The 16,632-nt window shown below is 39.2% G+C and overlaps 1 protein-coding gene across 4 annotated transcripts in view; it reads left to right on the top strand.

Moving 5' to 3' along the window:
• LOC126425291 (zinc finger protein 501-like) overlaps positions 1-16,632 on the top strand; it is a 438,372-nt gene that overhangs the window by 313,904 nt on the left and 107,836 nt on the right. Inside the window, exon 9 of one of the 4 annotated variants that reach the window (XM_050088266.1) lies at positions 2,434-3,489. The exons of the other annotated variants lie outside the window; for them this stretch is intronic. The gene's annotated coding sequence lies outside the window, so the exon portion shown is untranslated. Of the gene's footprint in view, positions 1-2,433; positions 3,490-16,632 lie in introns of those variants that run through there. 4 annotated transcript variants of the gene reach the window in all.

Here is a 16,632-nt window from a genome sequence, read left to right as displayed (position 1 = left end):
GACACAGGGTACATACGATGTTACCACTGTTTGAACTGCTAGTTCCAGTTTATGTAATGGAAAGCTTTGTTCTGTAAACTGAATTATTAAAAAGAAACTTTTTGTTGAAATCAAAAGGATTTTGAAGCAGGGAAATTCGCACTAGGTCAACAAGTATTGAATAAAGTTTGCAATGAGATATCTAATTCCGTTGTCAAGACCTTTATCCAGTGGACAAGAATTCCTGTACAACATTTCATGTATTAGCCAAGGATCAAGTAACATGGAAAACAAGCGTCTTTCAGACTAGAAATGGAGTAATTCATTCTCATTCGTCATGTGTCCTACAGTTGTTGAAAAGGAAAAAGAGATTAGTATGTTCCACAGAATGTAGGTACTGGCAGGAACTTCTGATTGTGCACAATTTGAGTGCTATATGTAAACACAAGTTGCCTCAAAGAGTAGGCAATTATTAAAAGACTGAAACGTGTTTAGTATACTGTAGAAATGAAGAAATAAGTGAAATACCGGACCAGTTACCAGTACTTTTTAAAAATATTATGTTTAGAGAGACTATCTTGCACACTTGAATCGCACATATTCGAAGCACAGATTAGAACTTGTAATGTCCAACATTGTGGAGTGGAGATTACAGCTTTATGTTTAACTATGATCATTCTTTGATTGCAATTTACATTGTAAATTTATTAAGTATTTGGTAGTGATTAATTTGGTAGATACTTCCTGAAGTTACTAGTAAAGATGTGTTTCAGTTTAGTTCAGATTTCATAAAATGTAGTAGCATCAAGTAGTAACCTATTTCCTTGGAACAGATTGGTGGCTATAATTAAATGGGTCCAATTTGACATAACTAATAATCACATTTTATTCGAATTAATGGGCTATACTGTATGAATAAATGTATCAACCCATCAGTATTTGAAAGTGATAATTAGGACCAGAAGGCCATTATAGCTGTCAATACTTTTTAAGAAGAACACCTGTGCAGATTTTCAACCATATATTAGTTTTTTCTAACTGTCTACTGTGACATAAATATCTTTTTTCTAGGCATCTGCAAGGTTTACACAGGTTTCTCTTAGTGCAACTTAACTTTCCATAGTCCATTGCTCTGTAGAAATTTCTATCCACTCCATCGCTAGTGTAGCGTCATTTATAATATTCGTCCATTAGTTTTTGTGACCAGTGACCTGTGGATGGTAGGGTGGGTAAGACACAAATCTTAATTCGTCCCAAAACGTGCGTGAGCTACAACAAAAGGAATGTCTGAAGATTAGTAGCTGCCACTTACGATAGGTGGCTAGCGAAGTACAGAATTGATGTAGAAGTTCACGTAGTATGCATTAGAGTTCTACGGTCCCTATCTGGTATTTTCGTACAGTATTGGAGTGATAATGGTAGTTCTTCTACTCCTAATGTTTGACTTTGCAGCACTCCCACGGCCTGTTATTTTGGTACATTTCATTTCTATGAAACATTCTAACAAATTTACAACCTTATGGGCCCTAAACTTGATTAAGGTAGTGTGCTCCCAATTTATAACCTAGTTTTGAGGATCTTTTGATACATTTGGCTACCTAGCATCTGTTAACATAATTTTTCATTTCCAAAGATGCACTGATATTGCAATACATTATGACAGTTTTCTCTGCTTTTCTGCAGAGGCATGGAGGACGACAAGAGTAATGATGACAGCAGTGGTTTGGTTACCAACATTTCCATGGCTGCAGTAAAAGGCAACAGAACACAGTGCACAATCAAGGCGGAAGCATGCTGTGGGAATAAAACTGGTACAAGGAGTCTGCAGCACAGACATGGGTTCCGCAAAAAGACGTTCCCACTGTTGCAGGAACTGATGAGACACGCACCTGCGGACAAACGTGAACTTGTGCGGTCGTGCAGCGTGTGTCACAAAACATTCGCAACGAGTGGCAGTTTGAATAGGCATTTCCGTGTGCATACTGGTGAACGCCCATACACATGTGGCGTTTGCAATAAGTCATTCAAGGAAAGCGGGGCACTTAAGCAGCATTTGAATCTGCACACTGGTGAACGCCCATACACCTGCGACATTTGCAACAAGACATTCAGGCAAAATAGTAACCTGAAACAGCATTTGCGTTTCCACACTGCTGAACGCCCGTACATCTGTGGCGTTTGCGACAAAACATTCAAGAAAAATAGTCACCTGAAGAAGCATTCTCGGTTGCACACTGGCGAACGCCCTTACGCCTGTGGCGTTTGCAACAAGACATTCGTGGAAAGTGAGGCACTGAAACGTCATTCGCATCTGCACACTGGTGAACGCTCCTACATCTGTGGTATTTGCAAGAAGACATTCAACCAAAGTACTCACCTGAAGAAGCATTCACTGTTGCACACTGGTGAGCGCTCGCAAAGCCTCAGGGATCTGGAGCAAGACCTGTGAATGAGGTTGTCACCAGAAGCAGCATTTGCTGCTGCACACTTCTGAAGGCCCTATAGATGTAATGTGTGTCGTAAGAGGTGCAGGAATATCAGGAACCCGAGGGGTAATATTAGCAGCTGTACATTGATAAAATACAATACTGTTGCAACATTTGTTGCAAGAAATTCTCAATTATATCATCTCAGGAAACCACCTAGTTCTTAACTGGAGGGAACTCCCGTGTGCTTGTGATATATTTTCTTAGAGATTCAAAAATGGTTCAAATGGCTCTGTGCAGTATGGGACTTAACATCTGAGGTCATCAGTTCCCTAGAACTTAGAACTCCTTAAACCTAACTGACCTAAGGACATCACACACATCCATGCCCGATGCAGGATTCGAACTTGCGACCATAGCAGTCGCGCGGTTCTGGACTGAAGCGCCTAGAACTGCTCGGCCATAGCGGCCGGCTCCTTAGAGATTCATAGACTAGGAAGTTGTTACTTTTGCACACATGACTCATGACACCTGCCTAAAAATTCACTTGTGAGTGCATTGTTGTGATTGCTGCTAGGGATATGAATGTGCTCTAAGAAGTTGAGGAGAAGTGGCTTAAAATACATTTGAAATCTCACGTCTACCACTGTTCATACGTCTGTTTGTCAATTAGGGTCATCTAAGGTGTTGAAAAATTTTTCGTTGCCACATTTAAAAGATAAGATTACATATTTAATGGGTCGTTTTTTGTATGTGCATATTCGCAGCCCATCTCTACTTTATGTGTAAGCTGCACCACTTTGATTTCGCTAGTGAAGCATTGTCCTGTGCTACTTTGGCATAGTGATTTCAGTTCTACCACAATTGCAGATATGTACATGCAATGACACAAAAGAAAAACATAACTTGAGTTTTTCCATTGTCTTTCCTTTCGATCTGATTGAAAAATGTGGTGTTAACTCATCTGTTGCAGTGACACCGGACCATATCCTCCATTGAAAGTTTCGGTGCCGGGTATTGATGGAAAGCTATGATTATCACTGCAATTGATTCCCGAAATTGTGCTTACGTTTTGAAATAAGAATTCCGCTTCTCGTTTTAGGTGATAGAGAGATCAGTGTGGAAAAGGTTTTACATAAATGTACTACTACATATTTTAGTATTCAAGAAGACTACATTATGTATTAGAATGGTGGTTCATCTTAAATTTTCACAGTGATCAGCTACTGATAGGTAATTGTGTTGATTGTTTTTGAACCATATATTTTATATATGGGCAGGGTAATATATTATAAAATTCTTAACAAAAAGCCTCTCTGTGTGTGTGTGTGTGTGTGTGTGTGTGTGTGTGTGTGTGTGTGTGTGTGTGTGTGTGTGTGTTTAAATATTGTTCTGAAAACTCGTTTCTGTTAATATTGTCGTCAGGTACTCCATGATATTACTCATGGTTACTACTAACTCAGTTTTGAAATACCAGACTGCCCAAAAATATCCAAATACTTCCAGTATGTTTCGATATATCTGGCTGACAGTTTATCTTCCTTGTGCAATAGTTATAACATGTGCCTTTCACACATAATGCTAAAAAAAAAGGAAATCTCAAAAAATGAAAGAAATTCATCAAAACTCATTATACCAGGCACACCTGGAATAAGGCATCAGCATCAGGCGTTTTACTTTTCAGCATGACCTAAACGTCTGTACAAATGAAACTTCATGCTTGCTGTGCACATAATTAAATTTTGGAAAAAAGTGCTAATTTATTCTACATCGCATATTGAACAAACGAGTAAGAGATCATCATTTATAATACATACAAGTATTGGGTGATGATGCTGTCACTTTTAAAGTAATAATTAACATGTAAATAATAAAACAATTATGTTGTTAAATGCCTGACATCGAAAGGATTCCTGTGGTGGTTTTTAACGAATTGTGCTGCTCTGAGAGGGATAAATTGAGATTGCAGTGTTGAACTTTGGCATGGCACTGTTGCAGATATCATTAAATTAGTTACAGTCAAAATCTATTTCACATTTATTATTAAATACAAATTGACTACAATTTTTGTGTTTATCTGCAAGTGAGGCCATGTATATCGGAAAATAATTACTTGAAAGTTGTAGATTGTAGCATTGTATGTGCAGCATTGTATGTGCATTTCGTGCAGTTACCTCATACATGTTTCACAAATCACATCATCATTGGCATGATCATATATTGTGTTGTTTTCATAATTTTTTAACCTGACAGGTCCTGCAGAATGCAATTCTTACTACATCTCGATTTGCAATATTAATTTTGGCTCTGTAGAAGTTTTGACAGTGGCACCCCCCCCCCCCCCCCCCAAGAAAACATTCTTTCATACTCTAGAGCATTTCTATACCATATCCCTATCATTATTTCTTATTCTAGAGTATTGCTATGCCATTCAAGGAATATTACAGAGGATTTTCTGGTGAAACTAACTAGTGTGTAACTCATAACTCATTTTGTAATAAACTGTATGTTAAGAACTGCAGTTTTGTAGTCTTCATATCTCAGCGTATATCCCTGTCAGTCAATCAGACAAGGTGGTCCTGTTGCATGTCCCAGATGGTCTCTGGACTTCAACCCATTAGATGTATATCCTACGGAGCCACTGTAAAAAAGTTGTGTATGCAGCTATCTGTCACGGCATTCAGTTACAGAAGGATGTGCCAACTTCATGCTAGCAATGTGAGTGGGACACGTGTGGGTCAAGGGTAGGGCTGTGTCAGCTTTGCTCAGTCCTTCCTAGAGGAAGTATTCGGTGCAGAGTAACGTTTCATTTACTGCTGCAGTGTGGGATTTTTCAGTTGGCATCTCTCTTCAGTTCTGCAGAATCGTGGCTTCTGCGCTATTTATCCTTCACTGTTTGTTGTATGAGAGACTTTCACATGTCCAGAGCTTTCATTGAACAAAAAGAGGTACTCTAGCGATCTGTCATCACAAGTATTTAAAAATGAATGAGAATCCTCAGTATCTATTGTGCAGTCGCATGAGCAACAGGAACGGCAAATTTTCCATGAAACGACTTTACAATACCATGAAGAAAGAATTTGATTTAAAGCAAAGACTTGCAACCATCAGTGGATGGGATTCGTTGTTCTGTACGTCAAGAGGTACTTTTCGCTAAATTCCCAGGCATGCAGCACTTGAAATTGATGGTATGAATAGTAAAATTTCTGAAATTGTACGCATTATGCTACTGTCAGTTGCAACAGTTTTCGATGGAATTGAATAAACAGGACAGGGTACACTGGTTAAGTCGAGGGGTGTGCCGGAACAATTTTTCGATTTAAAACTCGCTGTTGTTAATTTTGTGAAGAAACATGTAGTGCATGAACTAAAGTTAGGACATCTGAAGTGGACTGCAGATGTCGCATTTTAAGTGACATAACTGCACACAGTCTACAACGTGAGAAAGATCTTATTATTGATTTGGAGAGGATGCATTTTAAAAGAGAATCGCATTATAGAAGAGACACATTCTGACAAATACAGTACAGTTCCCTAAACTCATTGACGATAAAAAAAAGTTTGAATGATTTATTGTGGACTTGAAAGAATTACAAGGATAGTTTTGCAACAGTTTTGAGTACACTTTGTCTTACATTGGTTTTCGATATTGTTTCATTTGAAAAGCGCCCTGTTGCATGTGCAAATGTAACTGGCTGGTCTGCAAGATAATTCTGGTTTTGAACAGGAATCCTTGTATGCAAAGACTGTCCATAATTTTATATATTGCTTTCTCCACAAACAGGTGTCAAACATGATAAATGTTTCATTTGACGTGTGTGTTTGTGTGTGTGTGTGTGCGTGTGTGTGAGAGAGAGAGAGAGGAGAAGAAATATGCTGACATTTTGTACCATATAAAAGTTATATTACATCTTCAGTGTGTCAGAAATAATTGAGAAATATGAACTGTAAAACCAAGTCGTATGCAGTGTGACTGCACTGCTATTTAAAAGCAGTGTCTACATAGTTTGCCCCTCTCCCCCCCCCCCCCCCCCTACACACTTTCACAGTGTGCCGTCCCAGGGGGAAACGTGCAGCAAAGCTGAGCACCATGGCACTCGTGCCATGCCAGGGTGTGGCTTGTGAGCTGAATTCTTGGCTGCCCCTGATCTGCAGTCATTCACGGCAATCCCCATCCAACAACAACTTTAAAAGACAGGTGGACAGCTGTAATTTTTAAATATTTACAAACTTTGGATCACTTGTAGTGTGTCATGAGGTTCATTGATTAGGTGCTGTAAAATCATGGAATGAGACAAAAGCCTCATGTTTTCATAAAGTTATGTTATTGTAATAAATATACTTAGCAAATTTAAACAGCTTTTGGGTGGAACCGGGTTTGATGAAGTAATTATGTGAGGCCTTTGACCTATACCATGCAGATGTGAGGATATCTCACAGTTAAAAGCAATTGAGATAGTAGATGAAAAGAAAGACTGTCTACATATAGGCTTTCATGGGCAGTATTTGCGTCAATGATGAATTGTTTTTGGGGCAATAAATCGTGGACCAAGGCATGTTTGTGTGGCTGACTTTTCATTTCCTAATGCTGGACACATCATTAGAGATGATAAAGACTCACATAGCTTTATCAAGCTTATACAAGCTCAATGAGCTGAACTTGCTAATTGTACATTGATGGTCGTTATGAACAGATAAAAATTGGAGGAAGTAACTTCAATCTTCATGTGTATCGTTTGTGACACATCTGAATTTTGAGTGTGAGACTCTCTGTGATGCTGTACTGCATTCTCTGCTTTTCCCCATGGCCTATTCCATCTTAAAACTCATGCGTTAGATGTTGTTTGGTACTTTACGTTTGTGACAGGCTGTCATTACATTGTATCGTATTTGCATTGAGGGTCAACAGACAAATTTGCACCGGTCACTGATGATCTGCAAGTTTCACTGCATTTACGTTCAAGTTTCGAACAATATTTTTTTTCCCTGTACAAACATGAATCGTTTGAGAACAGCATCAAGTTGCTGCAGTCATAAAGTATGTCCCCTGTCCCTGATGTATGTCGTGTATAGTATTCTCCAGTCACCCTAGTTTGAGGTAGCCCTGACATTGTTTTCGCTTTCGGAGAGGCCTTTCAGTTAATGAAAATTCAGGTTTTTTTTTCTTTTTTTTTTTGCTAGAAATTCTTGAAACCAGTTACATGTACATGCCAGTATTCTGCATATGAGTATAAGTATTTTCTTTACTGGCAACTGCAGAACATTACCAAAGGATGTATTGAAGTCATCAACCACACCATCAACCTGAACCCCGCTATCGACTGCACTGTGAATCTCAACAGTGGACAGAGTGCATTGGGTTTCATGTGATTGGTATGTAAGGAAACTTTTTTTTTCATGTATCAATGTTTTTGAATTAGCACAAACGTCGTCATTACGATCCATGACTGTACACGATACTCAAGCCAGTGAAATAGGTCTGAGGTTTTCTGTAGAATTTTGTAGTGACTTGTCACACTTTATTGTGTCGAGAATCGATTATAAACTACTCTATCGTCCAATCTAATTTTAGAATTGAGTGAGCTCTCGTTTTATGTGTCATTTCATCTGTTCAGGTACTTGAATGGATTCCAGTTCTGCACCGACTTGTTACCTTGTGTGTAATTTATCCATGTGTCAGAGTGTTAAAACTATCACACTACATTATGTTCATGTTTGTTGAAGCAGTTTTGGAAGACTAGATTCAGAATTTAAGTCTTTATTTTGTCGGACAAATGGTTTTTTAACGCTGTGTAGAACTCGGTTGTAGAACTCGTCATTTGGGAGGCAGCTTCTATTTCTGCTGCAGTGCATCACAGTATACTGTTTCGTTTGTGAGTTATAACGAGCTTCTGACAAGAAACGACTTGTTTTCATTTACTTTTAGCACTTTAGATATAATCATTTTGTTGGTGGCCCTTTCTTCCCATCTGCAGGTGATCCTGGTTTTAGTCACACAGCTTTAATCTTTTCACAATAGACATCACTTGAAAGGGGGGGGGGTGAGGGGGGCAATGTGGCGATCCAAGGCAAGCAGGTCCGGCATGTCCCATGTATCTCCCAATCAGTTCACTGCTATGACTGCCGCAGTTAGTGTTCAGAAAGGATAGGTTAAATACCGTTGGTGGGGGAGTTCGAAAATGGTTCAAATGGCTCTGAGCACAATGGGACTTAACTTCTGAGGTCATCAGTCCCCTAGAACTTAGTTTAGTAGCCCATGCGAGGTGTGAATGGTTGCGAAACCATACTTCACCTCTTAACAACAAATAATCCTGACCAAATACGGAGCATCAAGATGGATGCTAGTATCAGTGCCCGCAAGGTATTTGCTCAGAGAATGAATGCCGTAACATCCAAATCCACAAAAAATAAACACAGAATAAATCTCTTCAAGAAAGCAGATAAAAGTTCGCGTGACGCCTTCTTAAGAGACAATCTCCCCTTCTTCCAAACTATGTAAGTGTAGACTAGATGTGGCTTAAATTTGAAGAAATAGTATCATCGGTAAATGAAAGGTTTATACCGTACAAATTGATAAAAGATGGTACTAATCCCCCATGGTACACAAAACAGCTCAGAACGCTGTTTCAGAAGCAACGAAAAAAGCATAACAAAATTAAAATAATAGAAAATCCTCAACGTTGGCTATGTTTTACTGAAACTTGACTTGAGTGCAGGATGGTTGTAATAGCTTCCATGATGAAACTTTGTCTTGAAATCTGGCACAAAACCCAGAGTGGTCATATGTAAGTTACAACAATGGCAAGGCAATCAAAACCTTCACTGTTTGATGCCAATGGTAATATTACCAATCACACACTAAAGCGGGGTGATTAAACACAGTTTTCCGAAATTCCTCCACCAAATATGATGAAGTGAATATTCCAGAATTCGAATCAAGAATAGCTGCCTAGATGAGTAGCTTAGAAGAAGATAGCCTCCATGTAGCGAAGCAACTTAAATGTCTTAATAAAGGTAAGTCTTTCTGTCCACATTGTATACCAGTCAGATTTCTTTCAGCATATGCTGACACTGTACCTCCATACTTAGGAACCATATACATCCGGTCCTTATAGAAAGATGTGTTTCCAAAGACTGGAAAGCTGTACAGGTCACACCAATACCCAAGAAAGAAAAAGAAAATAGGAGTAATCCGATTAATTCGAGACCAATGTCACTGATGTCAATTTGCAGTAGTATCTTGAAACACACAGTGTGTTCGAACATTATGAATTACGTCGAAGAAAATGGTATATTGAACATACAACGGATTCAGAAATTATCATTCTTGTGAAACACAACTAGTTCTTTATTCTCACGAAGTAATGAGTGTTGTCAACAGGAACGTCAACTTGATTCCATATTTTGAGCTTTCCGTAAGGCTTTTGCCACTGTTTCTCATTAGCAACATTTAATCATATTACATGCACATGGTGTATCGTCTCAGTTGTGCGACTGGATTCGTGATTTCCTGTCAGAAAGGTCACAGTACATAGTAATCGACAGAAAGTCCTTGAGTAAAACAGAAGTAATATCTGGCGTTCCCCAAGGAACTGTTACAGGCCCTCCACTGTTACTAATTTGTGTAAACGAGTTAGGAGACAATCTGTGCAGCCCGCTTAGATTGTTTGCAGATGATGCTGTCATTTACCGTCTAGGGAACTCATCAGCAGATCAAAGCCAACTGCAAAAATGATGTAAACAAGATATGTTTATGGCGCGAAACGTGGCGATTGACTCTAAATAAAGAATCCATTAAATTTCACGTATACGATAATCACACGAAACTTAAGGCTGTCAATTGAACTAAATGGTCATAAATTATAATTACGAACAACTTACATTGAAATGACCGGATAGATATTGTCGTGGGAATGCAAACTAAAGACTGCAGTTCATTCGCAGAAAATATAGAAAATGCAACTGGTCTACTAAAGAAACTGCCTACACTACACTTGACCGCCATGTGCTATAATACTGCTGTGCTGTATGGGATCCTTACCAGATAGGTTTGACGAAGGAGATGGAAGAGGTTCAAAATAGTGCACCTTGTGTTGTATTATAAAGAAGTGGGGAGTGTGTGTCACGGCTATTATAAGCGAGTTGCTGTGGCAGTCATTAAAACAAACGCATTTTTCGTTGTGACAAAGTCTTTTCACGAAATTTCACTCACCAACCTTTTCCTCTGAACGAGAAAATATTTAATTTCGCCAACCTATCTAGGAAAAAGTTATCATCATCGTACAATAAGAGAAAACAGAGCTGACACACACTGTTGTTAGTGGAATGGGAGAGAAAGAGTCCGAAGGTGGTTAGATGAACCCTTTACTAGGCACATGCCAGAGTAGTCATGTAGGTGCAGAAGCATTTAAGAATGAACATCGTGAAATATGGGAGCTACTGAAAGAAACAAAGACATCCTGAGAATTTCAAATGGGAGGTTGATGCAACACTGTTGTCTGAGTATGGAGACCGCAAATGTGAACTTACTTTGGATATCTTCAATAAGTGGCTCCTTTTCAATGTCACTGAGCAATGTATGATCAGAATGTCATCAGATACCCTTGTAATCCTCTCAGCACCAGATTAACAGCGATTCACATCTTACTCCCAGCCATATGTGTGGTTTTCCTTCAGACAGAAGCGTAAAGTTTGTAATAACTCATCAAAATACTGCCAACATTTGTAGTAATGAGCCAGGTACGACAGTACGAGGATGACTGTATGGTAGGCATTTAGAGTACTGAATACCAAAGAACGCCAATACTTATATTTTTGCGTTACATGTCTGTGTGTGTTAACACATGCCACTCGCGCGTGATCTCCTATTTGTCGCTCAGAATATTCTTTCTTGGTCTACTTACGTCTCATATTCACTACACCGCAATTGTATGTATTGTAGAATCGCAATGCTAATGTCATGACAGGGTGAGTTGCGAATCTGTTTGATGTTGATTATTTCGAAATTAAAAGCAGACAGCTGCTTGTATAAGTTCCATCGTTGTGATGTACTGACTCCACACATGGTGGCTAGCATCTGAACTTGGCGCCACAGCTTTACAGTTGATTATCAGCGTCCATTTCTGCACCAATGTATTACCACAGTGGCACAATAAAAGTCCATACCCAAAACGAAAGTGGGATGCAATGTACAATACATGGGAGAGTCAAAAATTAAATACGCTTTCATTCTACAATTTATTTACGAAAAAAGCTGGTTTGACATGTTATTTTTCAACATTTTCTCATCTTTTTTATTGCACTTGGTCCAGCGACCCACAAGCTTGCATATTCCTGCCAAGAAGAAGTTGCTCGCAAAAGCCACTTACGCACCACAATCTTAACCTTGTCGTAACCCAACACTGGTCGCATCAAACTTACTTTAAAAGCTCACTCTCAGATCAGAGGTGATGCGGGATTTAAGGTCATCCATTTCTTGGTACGCGAACGGATGTGAACAGTACTGAAACAGCGACAGTGTATAGCTTAGATTTTTCAGATCTCTGTTGTAGGAGACAGTACGGAAACACTTGGATGTTAGGCTAAGAAAGTAGTTATGGAGATATAAGGGAATCGAGCCGCTGGGTTGATTTACCGGCCTGATTTTTATCCTTCCCGTATTTCCAATGAACAAGCAAAGAATGCCGACGCTGGTTTATAAAAATGTTGATGAGGCTTACTAGATACTCCAATCAATTACCAGAACGAAGTTCACCCAAGTCTGTAACTGTACTAAGATTTGAGTGTACACAGTAACGTGTGTTACTACAACCACGAACCTTCGACGTTGGAACCTCAGGTTCAAGTCTCGTCACAGTGCAAGTGACATACAGACACAGATAAATGTAGACAAATGTACAATAGAAATCAGTAACCTTAATCCAGACGCAAGCTTTTCAAGTCCTTCATAGTGTACAAGCTTAACTGAAGACAATGATCACTCACATGGTGTACACTATAGCCTGTCTGTTATCCGAGGCGGAACTCTCTTGATCGCTGGACTGCAGAACTCTGCCTTTCTTGGCGTTTGAGGGTTTCTGCATATGGCATTTGGGGCTGTTTTTTGCTTGCAGATAGGACGCGACTGCGTGGATTTTTACCTCCAGTCCGCAATCAGTGAGCTCGGAATCAATGGTATCTCCTCTGGCCTCGTAATGGGCTGACGAAAGCGGCTCACACTGTATGCCTCCACCTGAGTTATGTGTCTTACATTTAATATTCATACTTAGACGACTTTTTTTCTGGTAGCCCTCATGGTTGTCATCACAGCCTCCACACTGGAAGAAAATCGGTGATCTCACACAGCATCTTCGAGCGACCCAGACAAATGAAAGACTGTTGGAACAAAATATGTGCTGCAGCGAGGAGTTTCACTAGCTAAAAATCCGGTCTTGATGGTTTCAGTGCTGTGGTGAAACGGGTGTGTTCGGCTGTTGTCATGTAACGGCAACAATTTCTTTGACAGCAGACCTCGTCATTTGCTATGATTCTGTCTTCAGCTTGTTTCCATCACCTCAGTGTAAGACTCCTTGTCGGCGGTTGTTCCCATTGCTATGTACTCCTCCAACACTGGCCCTTTTGCATCCGAAAAATTATTCGCTTAATTATTGCTGCCTGGAATTTTTTGCCTTTGTTGTTCTCGGATGTTTCCACTTTATTCTCTGGCCTTTTGATTCTGCCTGTAGTGGTGGACCGATGTTTCATGGCCAGTGACTGTTATGTTCAAAAATGTGCTGTCGTCCCTGTTTAAAGAGTGGAGGAAGCGTTGGTAGATGACAACATGATTGACCTTGGTTTCTTCTGTAAGCTATCTTGCGTACCCATTGTGCAGTAACTTCATGGGAGCCAAGTTAGTAGGAAGAACCATGAAGGTGCTGCTATATCGATGGTAACTCGCGTGTCCCTCGACGTGCATGCTGCAACATGTCAAGCTAGTCCGTCCACTTTCAAGTATCTTGACACAGAAATAAACATTTATGCGTTACATGGCAGTACCCTGATATTGTGCTGAAAGTTTATGTTGACGAAAGAAATTGAACCACGCTCGTTGTCCCTTCGACAGAATGCAATGTAAGCAACTGTAGTCTGACGATGCGTACGTCACTGCAACTGTAAGCAGAGCGAAATTTTTACAAGTGTGATATGACCAAAGTTTACATAATTTTTGACTCTCCTTCGTAAAGAGTTCTGGAAGCAAGGACGATTGGATTTAATGTCCCGTCGACATCGAGGTCGTTAGAGACAGACTAAAGCGTTCTACGAAAAGTCATATGTTCACTTTGCCATGCAGCAAAAGTAAATTCCATCATCACACTATCCCCATTATATTTTTCCTTTCTGAGAGTTGCGAAGGGAATCCTGTAACTCATTTCCTGCCCTTCTTGTAGCAAATTGTTGAATTCCATATGAACACTGGTACGAGGTAAAATTACATTGATATTATCGAATAACGTAGTATTATGGAATAATATAACAGCTAAACGTAACAAATATTAACTGCCAACGAAATTAAAATGCAAAATCCGTTGAACTTCTCGATTTATTGTGGAAGAAAGTAATAAATCCGATAATAACACTTTACGAAAAAAGGATGTTTCAAATAAGGAAAAAATTATTTATAATAAGGAGGCAGAACTTCAGTAAGATGCGTTCACTAGTATGTTTGAATCCCATGCAAGTGAGCATATACAAGAACTAAGTCAGTGTTAACCACATCATTCCTGAGATTTAAAAAAAATTGCAGGAAATTTTTCTTTTAGTATTTTCAAACAAGCTAGTAAACAAGCATGATCCATATGCAAACATAATATTTTTTTGATTGTTCACTAAGGCGTAAATGGAAGTTCACATATGTGGACCTGAAGTCCCACTTAGCATGAAAACTTACTAATCTGTGCCACATATTTTCTTTCCCCAAGCTGCACAGGGTAGTTGCATGGTGTGAGGCACCTTCCACGGTTTGCGCAGCTCCTGCCGTCGGAGGTTCGAGTGCTCCCTACGGCATGGTTGTGTGTTGTCCGTACTGTAAGTTAGTGTAAGGTAGATTCAGTAGTGTGTAAGCCTACGGACTGATGACCTCAGCAATTTGGTCCAATAGGAACCTACCACAAAAATTTTTCCCCATTGTTCAATAAAAACATTCGGTAATATATTTTAATTGAATCAGTAAATAGTGTTTGCTGAGGCACACAGAAAATATGGCTCTCAATGTTAAATTTTTGAAAAATATGATTTTCCAATACAGATTTTATATGTGCATTAAAAAACTTCATAAATGCAAGAAAATAATAATCATACTTTTACATCAATTTCTGGCAAGTAATAATTTGCTACTCCCACTACATAAATATTTATGCTACGTTTTATTATGAGCTTCAAAACAATTATTTTTTATGGTATATAAATACATGCCACATTTGACGCTCATGTATCTTATCTTGGAAATGAAGTAAGCTTTCCTGCGTTTTGAGGCACTCCTTGCCTCAACAAATTTTGGTAGTTGGCCGACATTGTAAACTCTAACTTCTGAAACTGGTCGCAACACTGCTGTTCTTGATTTTTTACCCACATTTTCAACAGCATCTGTATCTTCACTATCAGAGGAATTCACTGTACAAGGACGTCCTCTCTTCTCCTAGCTACTAACATGACATCTTAATGTTCTTATTCTTTATTGGTCAGTTTCATCAAGCTCAGCAGAACAATCTTCACCAAAAACCAGAATTCCTCATCTTCCCAATCAGATAACTCTGCATAGCTCTCATTAAAAAGCGTTTCTAACGGTCCATCAGTTAGTATTTCGTGCATTGGTATAGTGTGTAGAAAAACCAATTGTTTCAATATTCCATTATAGAAGACGAAATTGAAATTAGCAGACTTCAATATGACCCAAGACTCACGTGCGAGGACATTCAGAAAATGGATTAGTTTATAGTAATGAACAAAATTTATACAAATCTAAACGAATTCTGAACATCTAGAGTAGTTAGTGAACTATGAGTAAAAAACACATTTTCTCAGTTTAATATTTAGACGTAGTAATTATTTAAATATTTTTTACATTTTTTGAAGTAACAATTGTCTGTGTACAACCAGCTGTAGATTAATACACGATTCGTACCTAGCAAGGTGTTGTGCCCTGATTTCAAAACTGAGAACTAGAAGGCCAACGCTGGCAGACCATCAGTCTATGAGCAGAAAAATACCGCTATTTATTGAAGAAACAAAAACAATTTACCAGGGTCCACATGTGCGGACCAAGGTGGGAAAGATGTTAAACACGTTGATTGCCACATGCGTGATGGTGTATGTTTGTCTCACAGCTGGGCCGGTGGGCACACAACCTTCAGTGTGATATACTGTTAGGCGGCTTCTGACGGCGTCGTGGCAGTCAACATGTTGATGAACAATCAAGTACTGGGTACACACGTTCTCCTCTGTAGGATGTCTATCCATTCCTTGTGCCTTGTCCCACAGTTGTTCAGGTTTGGCTGTGGTTAACCGGATTTGGCACGTGGATTTAAGGGGTGGCCAGCTGCCCTTCCTGCCACCACCCTGTACCCCCTGGGATGGAATTAGTAAACCCCAGCTGTCTGCGTCCTTGACCCATAAATTGTATCAGAATCTGTTTTCTGTGTCTTCCAGCAGATGGCTCAAGTAACTACTCAGGTCAAAGATCTTCAGCTACCAGTAACAGTTGAAAAGCAATAAACAACTGTTTTGTGTGGCTTTCTTTGTTTCCGAGGTCCCACATTTTTTTCCCACTCATATTGGTTGTTGTTTATTTGTGGCTTGAGAAATAGTTTTGGTGAAGTCAAATACACCATAACAATTGTAAGTGTTTACCCTTTACAGCAGGTGGTTCTGTTTTTGACTAACGTTAGTTTAGCAGTTGTTTTAGCGACATTAAAAGAAAAATGTGTGGTTAGGTTAACTGGATACCAAGGCAGTTAGGTTATGTGGACTGGTCCAGTTAACCATAATATAACTATTTACTTTTGTAACTTACACAGCTATTAATTTCAAAATATTTCACGTAATATTGAGTTAGAATAGTGATGAACTGTACTTAAGGCCTGGTTTAGCTGAGGTATAAGTTTTTCTTTCAGAGGCCACGAGTTCGTATTCGTACAACTAACCACCGGTCGTATTCAGCTGAAGATCTTAAACTAGCAGTGACTGCTATCAA

Source organism: Schistocerca serialis, chromosome 10 (genome assembly GCF_023864345.2).
Source record: "Schistocerca serialis cubense isolate TAMUIC-IGC-003099 chromosome 10, iqSchSeri2.2, whole genome shotgun sequence".
Lineage (NCBI taxonomy): Eukaryota > Metazoa > Arthropoda > Insecta > Orthoptera > Acrididae > Schistocerca > Schistocerca serialis.
This window is presented reverse-complemented; position numbering and strand designations above follow the sequence as displayed.